General features: G+C 41.7%; 1 protein-coding gene across 3 annotated transcripts in view; it reads right to left on the bottom strand.

Annotated features, from left to right (window-relative positions):
• The window catches only part of fryl (furry homolog, like), a 462,166-nt gene that overhangs the window by 436,496 nt on the left and 6,824 nt on the right, over positions 1-18,846 (bottom strand). For all 3 annotated transcript variants that reach the window (XM_060824340.1, XM_060824357.1, XM_060824348.1), the window contains exon 2: positions 10,700-10,790. The gene's annotated coding sequence lies outside the window, so the exon portion shown is untranslated. The remainder of the gene's footprint in view (positions 1-10,699; positions 10,791-18,846) is intronic.

Raw genomic sequence — 18,846 nt, 5'->3', positions numbered from 1 at the left:
TCATGTATAATTTATAATATAAAATAAAAACAAAGTGCTAGAAATGCTCAGCAGATCTAACAATATCTGTGGAGAGATAAACTAAGTTAATATTCAGTCTGATATGACTGCCAAATATCTCTTTCCCTGATACTGTTGCCAAAGCTCTTTGAATCAAAACCCATTTTCCTAATCCAATCTTCGCGCAATACATTCAACTCTGATTTTATTTGCTCAATTCCAAGTTGCTTGTGACTCATAGTAATCCAGCTATTATTACCTTCGTTACTCTGGTTTTTTAAATTAGCCTAATGAATGTCATTCATTCATTCATTCAAAAGGACCTCTTTCTTGGTCACATCAATGTCTCTGGATTAAAGTCTCAAATGACAACAGGACCCTCCCTTCCTGTTCAAATTTTTTCTGCAGCCCCCAGGAGACATTATTAACCCTGCTATCAAAAGAACTTTCTTGAATGTAGAGAACAATGCTCATCTTCCTCACTGTACTGTCCCTTTCAACAACTACATTTCTGTTTCATACCATCACTTGGACCCTAACACACAGTCAAAATTTAGAAATATCTGTTGCCAAGTACCAAGTGAAATTAACATCCCCAAGTTTATATATTTTAAAATCTTTAATGCAATTAGCTAATGCAAATACAAACCCAGTATCAAAAACATACACACACTATAGCAAAATATCACGCTAATACCAGATACTGTCTATTAAAATGTCAGTATGCTAGTCTATGATAATTTCCTTTGGTCTCAGTCATGCTGAAAGTGGAGACAGAAAAGGGAACATTGTGTCAGGCTTGGATCCAAACTTTTTTTGTGCTTATAAGCTTGCTCCACACACAAAATACTTAAATCATAATATTCAGCCAAGTCCAACAAATAGAATAGTTTTGATTAGGTATCACAGTAATTGTCTAAACATAAAGTACATCATCCACCATTTTGTAAAAGGTTGAACATGCAAGATAAGCTCTGATATGATGACCATAAATCCCATTGTTTTCATTAAAAATTAGTTGCCCACCTAATAAGTCTTTGCATCTTCTAGCAGATTCATGCCAACACTAAGCCAGAGTCTGAACGAACAAATTACACATTACCAGAAGTATGTATCAAAAATCAAAGACAAAAGTGGTGCACGAGGGAATCTGATGAGGTAGTCACTGCACAAAAGAGAAGGGCACAGATATTGAAGAACAGCTTAGCTTTAATCCTGGCATTATGTTATTATTATATTTAAACTATTCACCATAAAAAATTTTTGTTGCTTCAGATCTCAGAGGATTAGCAGAGTCATGTGTCATTAAACTATGTCAATATTTTCAGTGACATCAAAACAACCTATATTTGTGGTTCTTGGAATAGATGGGGTAGTCAAACTGCAATTATCCAAAAAGTAATACTTACCAATCTGAACCTCTTAAGAAATCCCCCCAAATCCAGTGACAAACAGTTATGTCCAATATTGTAAATGCTTAATAATAACATAAATAGGAGCAAGGGTCAGCCATCTGGCCCTTTGAGCCTGCTCCACCATTCAGTAAGATCATGGCTAATCTTCTGGTGGACTCAGCTCCACTTACCCATCCACTCTCCATAACCCTTAATTCCTTTACTGTTCACAAAATGTGTATCTTAACTTTAAAAACATTTACTGAGGAAACCTCAACCACTTTTCTGGGCAAGGAATTCCATAGATTCACAAACCTCTCGGTGAAGAAGTTCTTTCTCAATTCAATCCTAAATCTGCTTCGCCCTAATTTTGAAACAATGCCCTCTTGTCCTCATTTCTCCTGCCAGTGGAAACATCCCCTTCATAATTTTATCATATTTCTAAGATCCCCACCTCATCCTTCAAAATTCCAAAAACTATAATCCCAGTCTACTCAGTCTCTCCACATAAGCCAACCCCCTCAACTCCAGAATCAATCTGGTGAACCTTCTCTGCACCTCTTCTAGCACTAATACATCCTTTCTCAAGTAAGGAGACCAAATGTGCACGCAGTATTCCAGGTATGGCCTCATCAGCACCCTGTTCAGCTGCAACATACCAGTTTTTAAAAATTTAATCCCTTAAGCAATGAAGGACAAAATTCTATTTGCCTTTGTAAACCTGTGGCACCTGCAGACCAATCTCCTGTGATTAACACACAAGGACACCCAGGTCCTCGACACAGCCGTGTACTGCAAAGTTCTTACCATTCAATTAATAGTCCTTTTTCCTGTTATTCCTACCAAAATGGATGACTTCACATTCATTTAAAAATCACACAACACCAGGTTATAATCCAAAAGGTTTCACATTTATTAACATTGTACTCCATCTGCCAGACCTTCGCCCACTAACTTAAAACTATCTAGTCCCTTTGCAATGTTTCACAGTCCTTTGCACACTTTGCTTTACCATTCATCTTAAGTGTCATCCACACTACACGTGGTCCCCAATTCTCAATCATCTATGTAAATTGTGAATAATTGCTGTCCCAACATAGATGCCTGAGGCATACCACTTGTCACTGATTGTCAACCAGAATAGCACTCCTTTACTCCCACACTTTGCTTCCTGTTGGTTAACCAATCCTCTATTCATGTTAATATATTGCCCATAACGCCTTGCAACTTTATCTTAACCAGCAGCCTTCTGTGCGGTACCTTGTTGAATGCCTTTTGGAAGTCTATATACACTACATCTATTGGGTCCCCATTTTCCAAGTTCATAATGTCTTCATAGAATTCCAAAAGATTAGCTATGCTTGACCTGCCCTTCATGAACTCATGTTGTATCTGCCCAAGGGGACAATTTCTATCTAGATGCCTTGCTGTTTCTTCCTTGATAAGAGACTCAAGCATTTTCTCCACCACAGAAGTTAAGCTAACCGGTCTATAATTCTTCATCTTTTGTCTCCCTCCCTTTTTAATCTGTGGCGTCACATTGGATGCTTTCCAATCTGTTGCAACTGGCCCAGAGTCCAGTAAATTTTGGAAAATTACCACACATGCATTTGACATTTCTCCTGCCATCTCTTTTAGTGCCCTGGCACACATTCCATCTGGGCCAGGAGACTTAGCTACCCTTAGCTCCATGAGCTTACTCATCACTACCTCTCATGATAATGATCATTTCCAGGTCCTCACCTACCTTCATCTTTTGTCAATTGCGGGCATGTTGTTAGCATCCTCCACTATGAAGACCGATAAAATGATTCAATGCCTCAGCCATTTCCTCATAACTAATTACTAAATCCCCCTTCTCATCCTCTAAAGGGGCTGTTTACTTTAGCCACACTTTTGTTTTATAAATTTATAGGAACTTTTGCAGGCCATAATGTGTAGCCAACATCTTAGCATTATTCTTTTATGACTGTTGTTTAGCTACTCACTGTCAGGAAGTGGTTGAGATAGATTCTAAAATTAATTCTAATTATTAGAATTTTTTAGCTCGCAGCTGGTAATTCCCTTCCATGTTATCTCTATCGTCTCTTCAGGAAGGCCCAAAGTATAAAAGATGATCATGAATTTACAGACATTTGAAATTGCTTGAAACATCAAATTGCAGCTGATCAAAGTTTAACTTTCACATTCATACTGATAGATCATCCATTAATATTGTTTGTGTTCCACGGATTCTGACAGTGATGCCGTCAGAGTTCTCAACTACTCGCTTCAGGACCACCCTTGGAGGGGAGGAACCAGACAGACAAAGTCAATCTAAAGCAAGTACTCAAATGGCAATCGAGGCAGAAGATACTCATGCATCATTTTTTCAACAGCAGAGAGATCCCCAGTCAATAAGGTTTCCTTGCCACTGGAACCGGATCTAGCTTCTGTCGAAGACCATGTGTCTGATGTGCAACAGCACTCCCACGTTCAAAGATGTCTGACACAAGATGTCTACCTTGAGGAATTTACGACCCACAAACACAACACAAACCCTGTGGCAATCGACAAGAGGTGACAGAGGTCTCAAAGTCCCGAGCTTCAGACTGCAGGTAGAGGGGTGGAGTTGGCTCAGTTGATTTGCTCTTAGAAGAGGAACAGGAGTGTGGTTCAGCAACTTTCTCCATATTTTAGCAGGCCTCACTCTGCTCATGTTATGTGGGGAAGGGGAGAGTAAAGTTGCTCTAAACATACGTGCGCTTCATTGTCAACCTGGCTAGAAAACCACATTCAGTGGGCGCTTCTCCCTGCATTCTGAAAACCAATCTTGGAAACTGGAATATACAAACCACATAGATAACACACAAACAATTATCCAGAACAAAGAATTGTCTTTGTTACATGTGAATTTTAGGCACTTCAACACTGATTTCATTGGCCTGCAAAAGACTTGAAAAGCAGGCGACAGGCAGCTGAGGGAAGGTGGTGTGGTTGCACCTTCTTCTCATGCAAAAAATCCAAGGATCAACCCAGGATGCATGGAATTGGATTCACTATCAAGAGCACACTTGCCAACTGACTCTCCCAGTTCCCTATTGGCATTATCAATCACCTCATGACTCTCTATCTACAACTTGCAATAGTCGTGATTGCCTATGCGCCAATCCTTGATGCCACCAATGAGACCAAGGCGGCTTTTACGCCATCCGAGACACCAACTCACAAACATCTCCAGGAAATATAAAATTAATCTCCTTGGAGACTTGAAAGCCAGGGTTAGAAAGGGGCCTGACTCTGGAAAGGAACCATTGGGAAGGATCTTCCTGCTCACCAATTGTATGCAACACCAATTGTGCATCATCAACACACTATTTTGCCAAAAACATTAATTCACATCCACAATCAAAACACTGGTACATAACCAATTATATCATCATCTGAGACCTATAGGATGTCTTCAGTACCAAAGCAATGACCATTGCAGATGGATTGCTGGACAGGCCACTGTCTCATCTGTACCTCAATGCCCATCACGCTATCAGAAGCAGCTGAAGACAAATAAACATTTCAGAAAAATGTTCAACATTGAGTGGTTTGAAGAGCCAAGCAGACCAGTGAATATACAAAGTCTTCATCAAAATTTCCAAAAAGTAGTAATTTTATTCAAGTAGAGGGAACCTAAAAGGAGATGAAGACACCCTCATCTCAATGTGAAGAAACCATTGGTTACAAGGCCAGGAAACAATAAAAGATTTGTTTAAAGAGAATAATCATATCATTCAAGACCTTACCCATAGGAAGAGGAAAGCTCTCCATGCCTGGCAAAACAATATCGCCAGTGAGGTGAAGAGAACTCAAACAGCAGAGTTAAAGAACAACTAGAGAAATCAAGAACCAATGGTGGATTGAGAAAGCTAAGGAGCTGCAACCCCTTGCTGCCACGCACCACATCTGGAGTTTCTTCAGTGTCACCAAGGTAACATACAGACCCAATACCCTTGGTCTCAAATTGGTGTACAGTAAGGATGGCACCTAACGTGACAGAGAGAACATCAATCTCCAATGGAGGGAACACTTTAAAGAACTCCTAAAACATGAGACAATCATTGATGAGGACATATCTGAGGAAATCCCCCAACTTCTCAAAGAATATCTTAAATTCCCATCGACTGTGGCCAAAGTTGATGCCTCTATTATACATGTGAAGAGTGGGAAAAGCAGACAGGATTCCAGGAGAGATTTACAGAAGAGCAGAGCTTAGTCATGTCCAACTGTTTCTGGGAACCTAGTACAAAGAAGAAGAAGTCCCTGCCAATCTCAGGGATGCTGCAATCACCACAATCTTCAAGAAAGGAGACAAAATGGATTGCCGGATACTCAGAAATCCTCCTACTCTCCATCACTGGGAATATTCCTAGACATTCATGGTTCACCGGGCTCGTTGCTCCTATATTTCTCCCGAAAGTTCACAGGTTGGGCCTGTACTCCCACCCAGTAACTTTTTGAATGACTCTGACTGTCGGGCTGTAGATTTACCCTCAAGTAGCTTTTCCCAGTCTATTTTGATAAAATATTTTTTTCCTACCTTATTTTAATAAAATCTGCCTTACTCGAATCTGCCCCATCCAAACCCTTTATACTAAGACTATTCCAAAAGATATTGAGGTAGTCAAAATCCCCTAATCCCCTATTCGTATTTTATCAATGTATAATTACATCAATTAAAGCCAAAATGTTGGCAAATGGGATAGGTAGAGAATATGTTTTGGTTTCAGATATAGCTGAGAAGCATAGCAATGGTAGGAGTGACCATAAAAAGTCCTTCTGAAGCCAAATTCAAATATTTATATTAAAAATACTCTATCATATTATGTGGCACTACAAAATGCAGAAAGGCATTTGAGAAGTTGCCACAAAGGCTGTGAAAGATAAAAGCTAGTAGTGTACGTAGGGTACGTTGCTACAAGCAACTTCTGTGTGCCTAGATTCTTTGCCAGGCCAAGTACCCTTTACTGAAATCAGACATAGGCATATTCTCTGCTCAGAGCTGAAAATGTGTTGCTGGTTAAAGCGCAGCAGGTCAGGCAGCATCCAAGGAACAGGAAATTCGATGTTTCGGGCAAAAGCCCTTCATCAGGAATATTCTCTGCTCAGGCTGCCAAGGACCACATTAGCAGAGCTTCTTCAACTACAGGATTCTCATCCTGTTCCTTGCGAGAGAAAATATTTGCTTGTTGAACAGTTCACTGTGTTGTAATGTTAGACAACCTCACCAATGGAATCTCCCACTGCCTTGCAATTCCCAATGATTTGCAATGCCCACTTTCTACTTCACACCAATTCTCCACTCAATGCATTAACTTCATATTCTCGCTGATTGACAGCATTTCAAATTTCTCAAAGGTTTAGTCATAATTGAAGGCTTTAAATGTCTTTACATACAAGGGTGTTAACGTCAAATGACGGTTTATGAAACACTGATTTTGTACTCCTTTCCGGTCTAGCCTCACTCTGATTGGCAAATTAAATGATGAAGGGCTTTTGCCCGAAATGTCGATTTTGCTGCTCCTCGGATACTGCCTGACCTGCTGTGATCTTCCAGCACCACCAATCCAAAAACTCAAATGACAAGCTTGGTCAAGTCCAGCTCATCTGGAGTTACCACGTGAAAATTCAGTTTACTACAGATATCGTTCTGAAATTTGCTATTCTGCTGGACTAAAATTTTCCATCGTCACAAATTTCACGTTTTGTAAAACAGAATTAAAGACAATAGCAATAAATTTACTTTTGTTTTTACAGTGGTCCTTTTTTGTTGCTGAGCTGTGTAAAACATTGAGAGAGTGAACTGTTAATCTTTTCACTAAAAAAAATGTACAGCTTAGACCACTATCATGAAATAAATAATCAATAAGTAGAGCATTTCATCAGTTGGCCCTATTTCAAATATTAGCCTATAGAAAGACAGTAGCATACAAATGTCCTTGAGAAATGATTTTGAGTGTATGATACTCAGAAACATTCCAATTCAAATGACTCCAAGTTCTGAACTGTCAAGAAACTGTTTTCAGTTGAAATTTACCAATGCTAATTGCAAGGAAACAAGTAAAAAGGACATTATCCATTCAGAAAAGTGTACAGTTTAAATGAAGACTGCAACAAGTGGATGCTGCAGCTGGGGCTATTCCATAGCAATGACAAAAGGAGACAGTCAGTCAATATAAAAAGAATGAGTTCCAGTGAATCTTCCACAGAAGAAAAATCACAGTTCACGTAGGTCCCAAGGCAAAGATAATAACAGTATCCTGCATCAATCCAATGATTTGCAATGCCCACTTTCTACTTCACACCAAATCTTCACTCAATGTATTAACTTCAAATTCCCTCGGATTGACAGCATTTTAAATTTCTCAAACGTTTAGTCATAATTGAAGGCTTTAAATATCTTTACACATGAGGATGTTAACGTCAAATGACGGTTTATGAAACACTGATTTTGTACTCCTCTCCGGTCTAGCTTCACTCTGATTGGCAATCAAATGACAAGCTTGGTCAAGTTCGGCTAATCTGGAGTTACCACGTGGAAATTCAGTTTTCTACAGATATCGTTCTGAAATTTGCTCTTCTGCTGGACTAAAATTTTCCGTCATCATAAATTTCACGTTTTATAAAACAGAATTAAAGACAATAGCAATAAATTTACTTTTGTTTTTACAGAGGTGAGAGCTGTGTAAAACATTGAGAGGTGGCTATATAGTGCAGTGTTCTCTGTTATAGATCAGGTCAGACTCACTCAAACTATTTCATGAAAGTAGCCTGGACCCTAACTTTTCTCGCTGTTTTAAGCAGGTGTAATGTGGCTATTCCAGGAGTGATGCAGCTAGCCCACCCACTGAGTTCTAAACAAAACAGAACGTATTTGCAAGATTATCAAATACAACACAAACAAAAGAGAACAGAATATAGAAGAAGTTAACCTATCCGAAAACTAGATTATTCCAATTTAATGATGCTGTTTCAAATTCTTGCAACAACCCCCATAAATACCCCTGGGCAAAAAAGGTAAAATCAAGCACAGGATCTTACAGGAGAGAGCGAGAGCGAGAGATTAGAGATTCAGCATGGAACACCTTCGTCCATATAGCTGTTTAGAGTCATAGAGATGTATAGCATGGATCTATGCCGACAAGATACCCAAACGCAATCTAGTCCCACCTGCCAAGCACCTGACCCATATCCCTCCAAACCCTTCCTATTCATATACCCATCCAAATGCCTCTTAAATGTTGCAATTGTACCAGCCTTCACCACTTCCTCTGGCACCTCATTCCATACACGCACCACCCTGTGTGTGTGAAAATGTTGCCCTTGGGTCTCTTTTACATCTTTCTCCTCTCACCCTAAACCTATGCCCTCTAGTTCTGGATTCCCCAACCCCAGGGAAAGGACTTTGTCTATTTATCCTATCCATGCCCCCATAATTTTGTAAACCTCTATAAGGTCACCCCTCAGCATCCGACTCTCTCCAGGGAAAACAGCCCCAGCTATTCAACCTCTCCCTATAGCTCAAATCATCCAACCCTGGCAACATCCTTGTAAATCTTTTCTGAACCCTTTCAAGTTTCACAACATCTTTCCGATATGAAGGAGACCAGAACTACACGCAATATTCCAACAGTGGCCTAACCTGTGTCCTGTACAGCTGCAACATGACCTCCTAACTCCTGTACTCAATACTCTGACCAATAAAGGAAAGCATACCAAACGCCTCCTTCACTATCCTATCTACCTGTGACCCCACTTTCAAGGAGCTATGAACCTGCACTCCAAGGTCTCTTTGATCAGCAACATTCCCTAGGATATTACCATTAAGTGTATATGTTCAGCTAAAATATCGATTTCCCATAATGCAGCACCTCACATTTATCTAAATTAAACTCCATCTGCCACTTCTCAGTCCATTGGCCCATCTGATCAAGATCCTGTTGTAATCTGAGGTAATCTTCTTCACTGCCCACTACACCTCCAATTTTGGTGTCATCTGCAAACTTACTAACTGTACCTCTTATGCTCACATCCAAATCATTTATATGAAATGATGAAAAGTAGTGGACCTAGTACCGATCTTTATGGCACTTTACCGGTCACAGGCGTCCAGTCTGAAAAACAACCCTCCACCACCACCCTCTGTCTTCTACCTTTGAGCCAGTTCTGTGTCCAAATGGCGAGTTCTCCCTGTATTCTGAGAGATCTAACCTTGCTAAGTATCCCATGGGGAACCTTGTCAAACGCCTTACTGAAGTCCATATAGATCACGTCTACCACTCCAAACTCATCAATCCTCTTTGTTACCTCTTCAAAAATCTCAAGCAAGTTTGTGAGACATGATTTCCCACGCATAAAACCATGCTGACTATCCCTCATCAGTCTTTGCCTTTCCAAATACATGTACATCCTGTCCCTCAGGATTCCCTCCAACAACTTGCTCACCACCGACGTCAGGCTCACTGGTCTACAGTTCCCTAGCTTGTCCTTACCACCTTTCCAAAACAGTGGCACCACGTTAGCCAACCTCCAGTCTTCCGGCAACTCACCTGTGACTATTGATAATATAAATATCTCAGTAAGAAACCCAACAATCACATAAGTAGATTCCCACAGAGTTCTAGGGTACTCCTGATCTTTGATCAGTGGCCTCAAAATCTGACTAACTGCTTTCTTTGAACAGCCAGATTGTTAAAGTGCAAACCAAACCAGAGGAAAACTGAGCTGGGAGAACTGGCCACTACCCTTTCATGAGACAGGTGCATTTTATAAAATGTGAAAGCCTTTTGTCGGAGGCAATATCTGTTAGCTATAATCAAATTGGCCCTAACCCCCATCAAACTAGACTTCCCAGAGTTTCTGCATTTATGACCTCACTGGGGAAAAAAAACAAGGACAACATAACCTTGATAAAGGAGCAGCATAGTCACAGCTCCCACTCCAGTGCCTTTGCTGGAACTTCAAGACTATAATAAATTAAGATTAAATTGATTTTCTCAAAGAAATGTATATTTAAATTAGAGCAAATGTTTTAACTGGCATCTTATGAACTGGCCATCTTTATAAGCTGGCAAAAGTGATATACTTCAAATACCGTAAGGTTTACTGTATTATCACGTAATCAGTTAAGGGCGCAAATGAGAAGGCTCTTTGCCAGTAAGTTTTATTTAGGCAAAGTTGCATTATTATTTAAATGATTTGTTCTGTAATTAAAGTAGAACAGTGATGTGCATTCCCTTGCATTATGTTTCTATTACTGTAATATATGTTCGTACCTTGATTATGTGGATCTCTCGATTCTCCAGAATATTTGATCAACCAGCACAGTCCTGGTCCAACTTGGGTTCCGAGCGATTATCAGGTTTGCTGTATATATTTAGAAATTTGGTATATATCACTTAACCAACATAAGGGAATGAATATATCATTGATCTAAACATGGTTATGGTTTGAAAATAGTCTCAACTTTAAACCATACAGACTTGTAATTGTGGCTCTTTTATGGAATAAAACACATAGTAATCATGAAATGATACAGCAACTTTGATCAAAGCTGATTACATCTAATAATTGATGTATCAAAATGAGATTCCAAGTAACACTGCTTCATTCAGTGAAACATGGTTTTATGGAATTCACTTCCATGGTTCCTAGTCGAGGCAAAACCATGTCTGCATTCAAGATTACATAAGTTACATAATATTTAAAAGGCATTTGCATGGGTATATGAATAGTAAGGGTTGAGAAGAATATGGACCAAGTGCTGGCAAATGGGACTAGACTAAGTAAATATCTGGTCAGTATGAAGGAATTGGACCGAAGGGTCTGTTGCCATGTTGTGAATCTCTATGACTCTATACCATAAACAAAGGGAAGGGAACTAAAAGATATGGAAACAAATGAAGTAAATGAAATTGAAACCATTTGCTTGCATGGAAAGTAAATACTAACAGTGGTTGAACAGAGCATGCTTCCATGTTGCAACCTCTGTATAGATTCAGAACAGTAAATCCTGAGTTTTCCAAGTAACAACGAGATATTAATTTCCAGTTATTGCTCTTGCATGGTGACATTTCAAACTATTACAATGTGAAATAGTTTGGTATTTATTTTTTGGTCATGCTTCCAACAGCATTAGACTAAGACTGGGGAGCAGAACTATTTAAGAAAGTTGGTAAGGAAAAGCAAAGGAGCTATAGACCGTGGAGCCTGACATCAATGAGAGGCAAATTGTTGGACGGAATCTAGAGGGACAGGATTTACATGTATTTGGAAAGGCAAGGACTGATTAGGGATAGTCAGCATGGCTTTATGCATGGGAAATCATTTCTCACAAACTTTATTGAGTTTTTTGAAGTAGTAATGAATTGATGAGGGCAAAGGAGTAGATGTGATCCATATGAACTTCAGTAAGGCGTTCAACAAAGTTCCCCATGGGAGACTGGTGAGCAAGGTTAGGTCTCATGGAATACAGGGCGAACTAGCCATTTGGATACAGACTGGCTCAAAGGTAGAAGACAGAGAGTGGTGGTGGAGGGTTAGCAAGATTAAATCACATGGAAGAGAGGGAGAACTAGTTACTTGGATACAGAACTGGCTTGATGGTAGAAGACAAAGGGTGGTGATGCAGGGTGGCTTTTCAGACTGTAAACCAGCAGAGTGCAAAGAGGATCAGTGGTGGATCCACTGTTTATGTAAAGGATTTGCATGTGAACATAGGAGCTTTGGTAAGTAAGTTTGCATATGACACCAAAATTGAAGGTGTGGTGGACAGCAAAGAAGGTTACCTCTGATTACAATGGGGTCTTGATCAGATGAGCCAATGGATCAAGAGCGGCAGATGGAGTTTAATTTAGACAAATGTGAGTTGCTGCATTTTAGAAAGGCAAATCAGAACATGACTTACACACTTAACAGTAAAGTCCTGAGGAGTGTTGTTAAACAAAGAAACCTTAGAATGCAGGTCATAGTTCCTTGAAAGTGGAGTCGTAGGTACGACAGGGTGGTGAAGATGGTGTTTGGTATGCTTGCCTTTATTGGTCAGTGCATTCAGTACAGGAGTAGGGAGGTCATGTTGCTGCACAGGATATTGGTTAGGTCACTTTTGGAATACTGTGTGCAATTCTGGTCTCCCTCCTACTGGAAGAATGTTGTGAAACTTGAAAGAGTTCAGAGAAGATCGACAAGGATGTTGGCAGAATTGGAGAGTTTGAGCTTTGGGGAAAGGCTGAATAGGCTGGGGTTATCTTCCCGAGAGCATCGGAGGCTGAGGGGTATGGATAGGGTAAAGAGACAAAATCATTTCCCCAGGGTAGCGAAGTCCAAAACATAAGTGTATAGGTTTAAGGTGAGAGGGGAAAGATTTAAAAAGGGACCATAGGGGCAACATTTTCATGCAAAGGTGTGCGTGTATGAAATGAGTTGCCAGAGGAAATGGTGGAGGCTGATATAATTACAACATTTAAAAGACATTTGGATGTCTATATAAATAGGGAGGGTTCAGAGGGGATATGGGTCAAATGCTGGCAAATGGGTCTAGACTAATTTAGGTTATCATGGCCGAATTGGACTGAAGGCTCTGTTTCCACACCGTATAATTCTATGACACTAAGTCAGCCATTCCATCCACTGAGTCTGTTCTACCATTCAAAGTCGGATCTGATAATCCTCAACTTCACTTTCCTGAGTTACCCCAATTATTGGTTATGTTGCTGATTAAAAAATTGTCTCTCACAGCCTTGTATATGTTTAATGATCTAGCCTCGACAGCTCTCTGCAGTCAAGAAGTCGACAGATTCACCACAGGTTTAAAAAAGTATTCCTCCTCATCTTGGTCTTTAAATGGGTGACCCCTTACTGAGTTACACCCTCTGGCCCGAGACTCTTTCACAAAGGAAAACAACCTTTCCCAAATCAAGCCCCCAAAGAATCTTATACATTTCAAGTTGCTAAAGGTCCACATTCTCACATTTGAACACACATGGGTCAAGCACTCAGTCTGTGCTTTACATAGTTATGAAGCACTTTACAACTTCTGCCAGTAATGATCTCAAGCACTACGTGGGATGAGTGTCCTGTCAAATTAAATAAGTTAAAGACTTAACTTTAAGCTAAATGGGAGGGAAGGAGAGCTTGGGAGAAGGGAAACAAAGTGAGGATATAACAGCATTACAGATCAGCTCTTTAAATAACTAGTCCCAGAGTGAGAAAGGAAGACACAGAGTGCGCAACATAGAAAAACAACAGTGCTGAGATGGTATGGGGGGGGGGGGGGGGGGGAATATGCTAACAAGCAAAATGAATGGCTCTTTACTTGAATAACAAAATAAATTAATGGCATAAATATATATAATTGGTTATGGTCTAATAGCAAATACAGAGATTCGGTTACAAAGAGATCTAAAGAGAGCTCAATATTCAGGGACATATGACCTTTGGAAAAAACAAACAGGGAAAAATGGGAGATGGAGTGGTATTGTTAAGAACGGATGAAGGATGAAATAGAGCCAGAAAATATTTGAATCAGAACACTAGAACCCATATGCGTGGAGTTTAAAAAGTAACAAGTGGATGGCAACACAGGAAAGTGTGTTCTATAGGTCCTTTCACAATAACCGTTCTGTTAGAATTAGTATAAATCAAGAGCTAACAAAGGAATGTGAAAATAATGTAGTGCATTATTCACATGTGACTTCAATCTTCATGTTGATTGGGGCAGCTAGATTGACAGAGGTAGGCACAAGGAAGAATTAGGGTCAGTTTCCAAGAACAATAACAAAGCAAGTTACAGCACAGGAACAGGCCCTATGGCTCTCCAGCTTCCACCAATTCAGATCCTCGATCTAAACGTGTCACCTATTTTCTAAGGATCAATATCCCTCTGCTCACTGCTCATTCATGTATTTGTCTATAAACATCTGAAATGACAGTATCGTTCTTGCCTCTACCACCTCCGCTGGCAACGCGGTCCAGGCACCCACCACCCTCTGTGTAAAGAACTTTCCACGCATATCGCCTTTAAACTTTTCCCTCTCACCTTTAACTCATGACTTCTCGTAATTGAGTCCGCCACTCTGGGAAAAAGCTTCTAGCTATCCACCCTGTCTATACCTCTCATGATTTTGTTGACCCCTATCAGGTCCCCCTCAATCTCTGTCTTTGGAAAGAAAATAATCCTAATCTACTCAACCTCTCTTCATAGCTAGTGCCCTCCATACCAGGCAACATCTTGGTGAACCTCCTCTGCACCCTCTCCAAAGAGTCCACATCCTTTGGTAATGTGGCAACCAGAACTGTATGCAGTATTCCAAACGTGGCCGAACCAAAGTCCGATACAATTGTAACAAGACCTGCAAACTCTTGTACTCAATACCACGTCCAATGAAGGAAAGCATGCCGTATGTCATCCTGACCACTCTTTCAACTTGCGTTGCCACCTTCAGGGTGCAGTCGGTCTGAACACCCTGATCTCTCTGTATATCAATTTTCCCTTGGGCTTTTCCATTTACCATACAGTCCGCTTTGAATTGGATCTTCCAAAATGCATCACTTCACATTTGACCAGACTGAACTCCATCTGCCATTTTTCCACCCAACTCTCCAGTCTATATTCTGCTGCATTCTCCAACAGGCCTCTTCACTATTTGCTTCTCCACCAATCTTAGCGTCACCTGCAAACTTGTAATCAGACCACCTATACCTTCTTCCACATCATTTATGTATATCACAAAATGACAGTGATCCCAACACAGATCCCTGTGAAACACCACTGGTCACAGTTCTCCATTTCGAGAAACTCTCTTCCACTACTATTCTCTATTTCCTGCTGCCCAGCCAGTTCTCTAACCACCTAGCTAGTACACCCAGAACCCAATGCAACTTCACTTTCTCCATCAGCCTACCACGGGGAGCTTTATCAAAAGCCTTGTTGAAGTCCATGTATATGACATCTACAGCCCTTCCCCCAATCAATCAACTTGGTCACTTAGAGTCATAGAGATGTACAACATGGAAACAGACCCTTCGATCCAACCTGTCCATGCCGACCAGATTTCCCAACCCAATCTAGTCCCACCTGCCAGCACCCAGCCCATATCCCTCCAAACCCTTCCTATTCATATACCTGTCCAAATGCCTCTTAAAATGTTGCAATTGTACCAGCCTTCACCACTTCCTCTGGTAGCTCATTCCATACACGTACCACCCTCTGCGTGAAAAAGTTGCCACAAGGTCTCTTTTATATCTTTCTCACCCTAAACCTATGCCCTCTAGTTCTGGATTCCCCAACCCCAGGGAAAGGACTTTGCCTATTTACCCTATTCAACCTCTTATAATTTTGTAAACCTCTAAGGTCACCCCTCAACCTCCGACACTCCGGGGAAAACAGCCCCAGCCTGTTCAGCCTCTCCCTAAAGCTCAAATCCTCCAACCCTGGCCAGATCCTTGAAAATCTTTTCTGAACCCTTTCAAGTTTCACAACATCTTTCCGATAGGAAGGAGACCAGAATTGCACATAATATTCCAACAGTGGCCTAACCAATGCCCTGTACAGCCGCAACATGACCTCCCAACTCCTGTACTCAATACTCTGACCAATAAAGGAAAGCCTACCAAACGCCTTCTTCACTATCATATCTACCTGCAACTCCACTTTCAAGGAGCTATGAACCTGCACTCCAAGGTCTCTTTGTTCAGCTACACTCCCTAGGATATTACCATTAAGTGTATGAGTCCTAAGGTTTGCTTTCCCAAAATGCAGCACCTCACATTTATCTGAATTAAATTCCATCTGCCACTTCTCAGCCCATAGGCCCATCTGGTCAAGATCCTGTTGTAATCTGAGGTAACCCTTTTCGCTGTCCACTAAACCTCCAATTTTGGTGTCATCTGCAATCTTACTAACTGTACCTCTTATGCTCGCATCCAAATCATTTATGTAAATGACAAAAAGTAATGGACCCAGCACCAAGCCTTGTGGCACTCCATGGGTCACAGGCCTCCAGTCTCAAAAACAACCCTCCACCACCACCCCCTGTTTTCTACCTTTGAGCCAGTTCTGTATCCAAATGGCTAGTTCTCCCTGTATTCCACGAGATCTAAACTTGCTAACCAGTCTCCCATGGGAACCTTGTCCAACGCCTTACTGAAGTCCATATAGATCACATCTACCTCTCTGCCCTCATCAATCCTCTTTGTTACCACTTCAAAAAACTCAAATCAAGTTTGTGCGACATGATTTCCCATGCACAAAGCCATGTTGACTCTCCCTAATCAATCCTTGCCTTTCCAAATACATGTACATCCTGTCCCTCAGGAATCCCGCCAACAACTTGCCCACCACCGAGGTCAGGCTCACTGGTCTATAGTTCCTTGGCTTGTCCTTACCACCCTTCTTAAACAGTGGCACCACGTTTGCCAACCTCCAGTCTTCTGACACCTCACCTGTGACTATTGATGATATAAATATCTCAGCAAGAGGCCCAGCAATCACTTCCCTAGCTTCCCACAGAGTTCTTGGGTACACCTGATTAGGTCTGGGGATTTATCCACCTTTACCCATTTCAAGACATCCAGCACTTCCCCCTCTGTAATCTGGACATTTTGCAAGAAGTCACCATCTATTTCCCTACAGTCTATATCTTCCATATCCTTTTCCACAGTAAATACTGATGCAAAATATTCATTTAGTATCTCCCCTGTTTTCTGTGGCTCCACACAAAGGCCGCCTTGCTGATCTGTGAGGGGCCTATTCTCTCCCTAGTTACCCTTTTGTCCTTAATGTATTTGTAAAAACCCTTTGGATTCTCCTTAATTCTATTTGCCAAAGCTATCTCATGTCCCCGTTTTGCCCTCCTGATTTCCCTCTTAAGTATACTCCTATTTCCTTTATACTCTTCTGAGGATTCACTCGATCTAACTGTCTATATCTGACATATGCTTCCTTCTTTTCTTAACCAAACCCTCAATTTCTTTAGTCATCCAGCATTCTCTATACCTCTCAGCCTTTCCTTTCACCCTGACAGGAATATACTTTCTCTGGATTCTCGTTATCTCATTTCTGAAGGCTTCCCATTTTCAGTTGTCAATTTACCTGCGAACATCTGCCCCCAATCAGTTTTCAAAAGTTCTTGCCAAATACTATCAAAATTGGCCTTTCTCCAATTTAGAACTTCAACTTTTAGATCTGTTCTATCCTTTTCCATCACTATTTTAAATCTAATCAAATTATGGTCGCTGGCCCCAAAGTGCTCCCCTACTGACACCTCAGTCACCTGCCCTGCCTTATTTCCAAAGAGTAGGTCGAGACACTACCCATGCCCTCCACCTCCTCCAAGACTTCCCTTTCCCTCGGCCCCAATGCCTCATCTTCACCATGGATATCCAATCCCTCTACACCTCCATCCGCCATGACCAGGGCATCCAAGCCCTCCGTTTCTTCCTCTCCCGACGGCCCCAACAGTACCCTTCCACCAACACACTCAGTCATTTGGCTGAACTGGTCCTCACCCTCAACAATTTCTCCTTCAAATCTTCCCACTTCCTCCAGACCAAAGGGGTAGCCATGGGCACCAGTATGGGTCCCAGCTATGCCTGTCTCTTTGTCAGCTACGTAGAACAGTCCATCTTCCATCATTACACTAGCACCACTCCCACCTCTTCCTCCGCTACACTGATGACTGCACTGGTGCCACCTCGTGCTTCCACGAGGAGGTTGAGCAATTCATCAATTTCACTGACACCGGTGCTCACCTTCCACCCTACCAACCTTCACATAAACCAAGTCATCCGACTACATTTCCACCACTTCCGAATGGATCCCACCACCAGGGACATGTTTCCCTCCCCACCCATTTCCACCTTCCGCAAAGACCATCCCTCCGTGACTACCTAGTCAGGTCCACGCTCCCCAACAACCCACTCTCCCATCCTGGCACCTTCTCCTGCCACCACAGGAATTGCAAAACCTGCGCCCACACCTCCTCCCTCACCTCCATCCAAGGCCCCAAAGGAGCCTTCCACATCCAAAGTTTTACCTGCACATCCACCAATATCATTTATTGTATCCGTTGCTCCCGATGCAGTCTCCTCTACATTGGGGAGACTGGATGTCTCCTAGCAGAGCACTTTAGGGACACACTCTGGGATACCCGCACCAATCAACCACACCGCCCTGTGGCCCAATATTTCAACTCCCCCTCCCACTCAACGAGAACAAAAGGTCCTGGACCTCCTTCACCGCCACTCCCTCACCAGACGCCTGGAGGAAGAACGCCTCATCTTCCGCCTCGGAACACTTCAAGCCCTGGGCATTAATGTGGACTTCACCAGTTTCCTCATCCCCCCTGCCCCCCACCTCACCTCAGTTCCAAACTTCCAGCTCAGCACTGTCCCCAGGACTTGTCCTACCTGCCTATTTTCCTTT

This window comes from Hemiscyllium ocellatum, chromosome 1, assembly GCF_020745735.1.
Source record: "Hemiscyllium ocellatum isolate sHemOce1 chromosome 1, sHemOce1.pat.X.cur, whole genome shotgun sequence".
NCBI classification, from domain to species: Eukaryota; Metazoa; Chordata; class Chondrichthyes; order Orectolobiformes; family Hemiscylliidae; genus Hemiscyllium; species Hemiscyllium ocellatum.
This window is presented reverse-complemented; position numbering and strand designations above follow the sequence as displayed.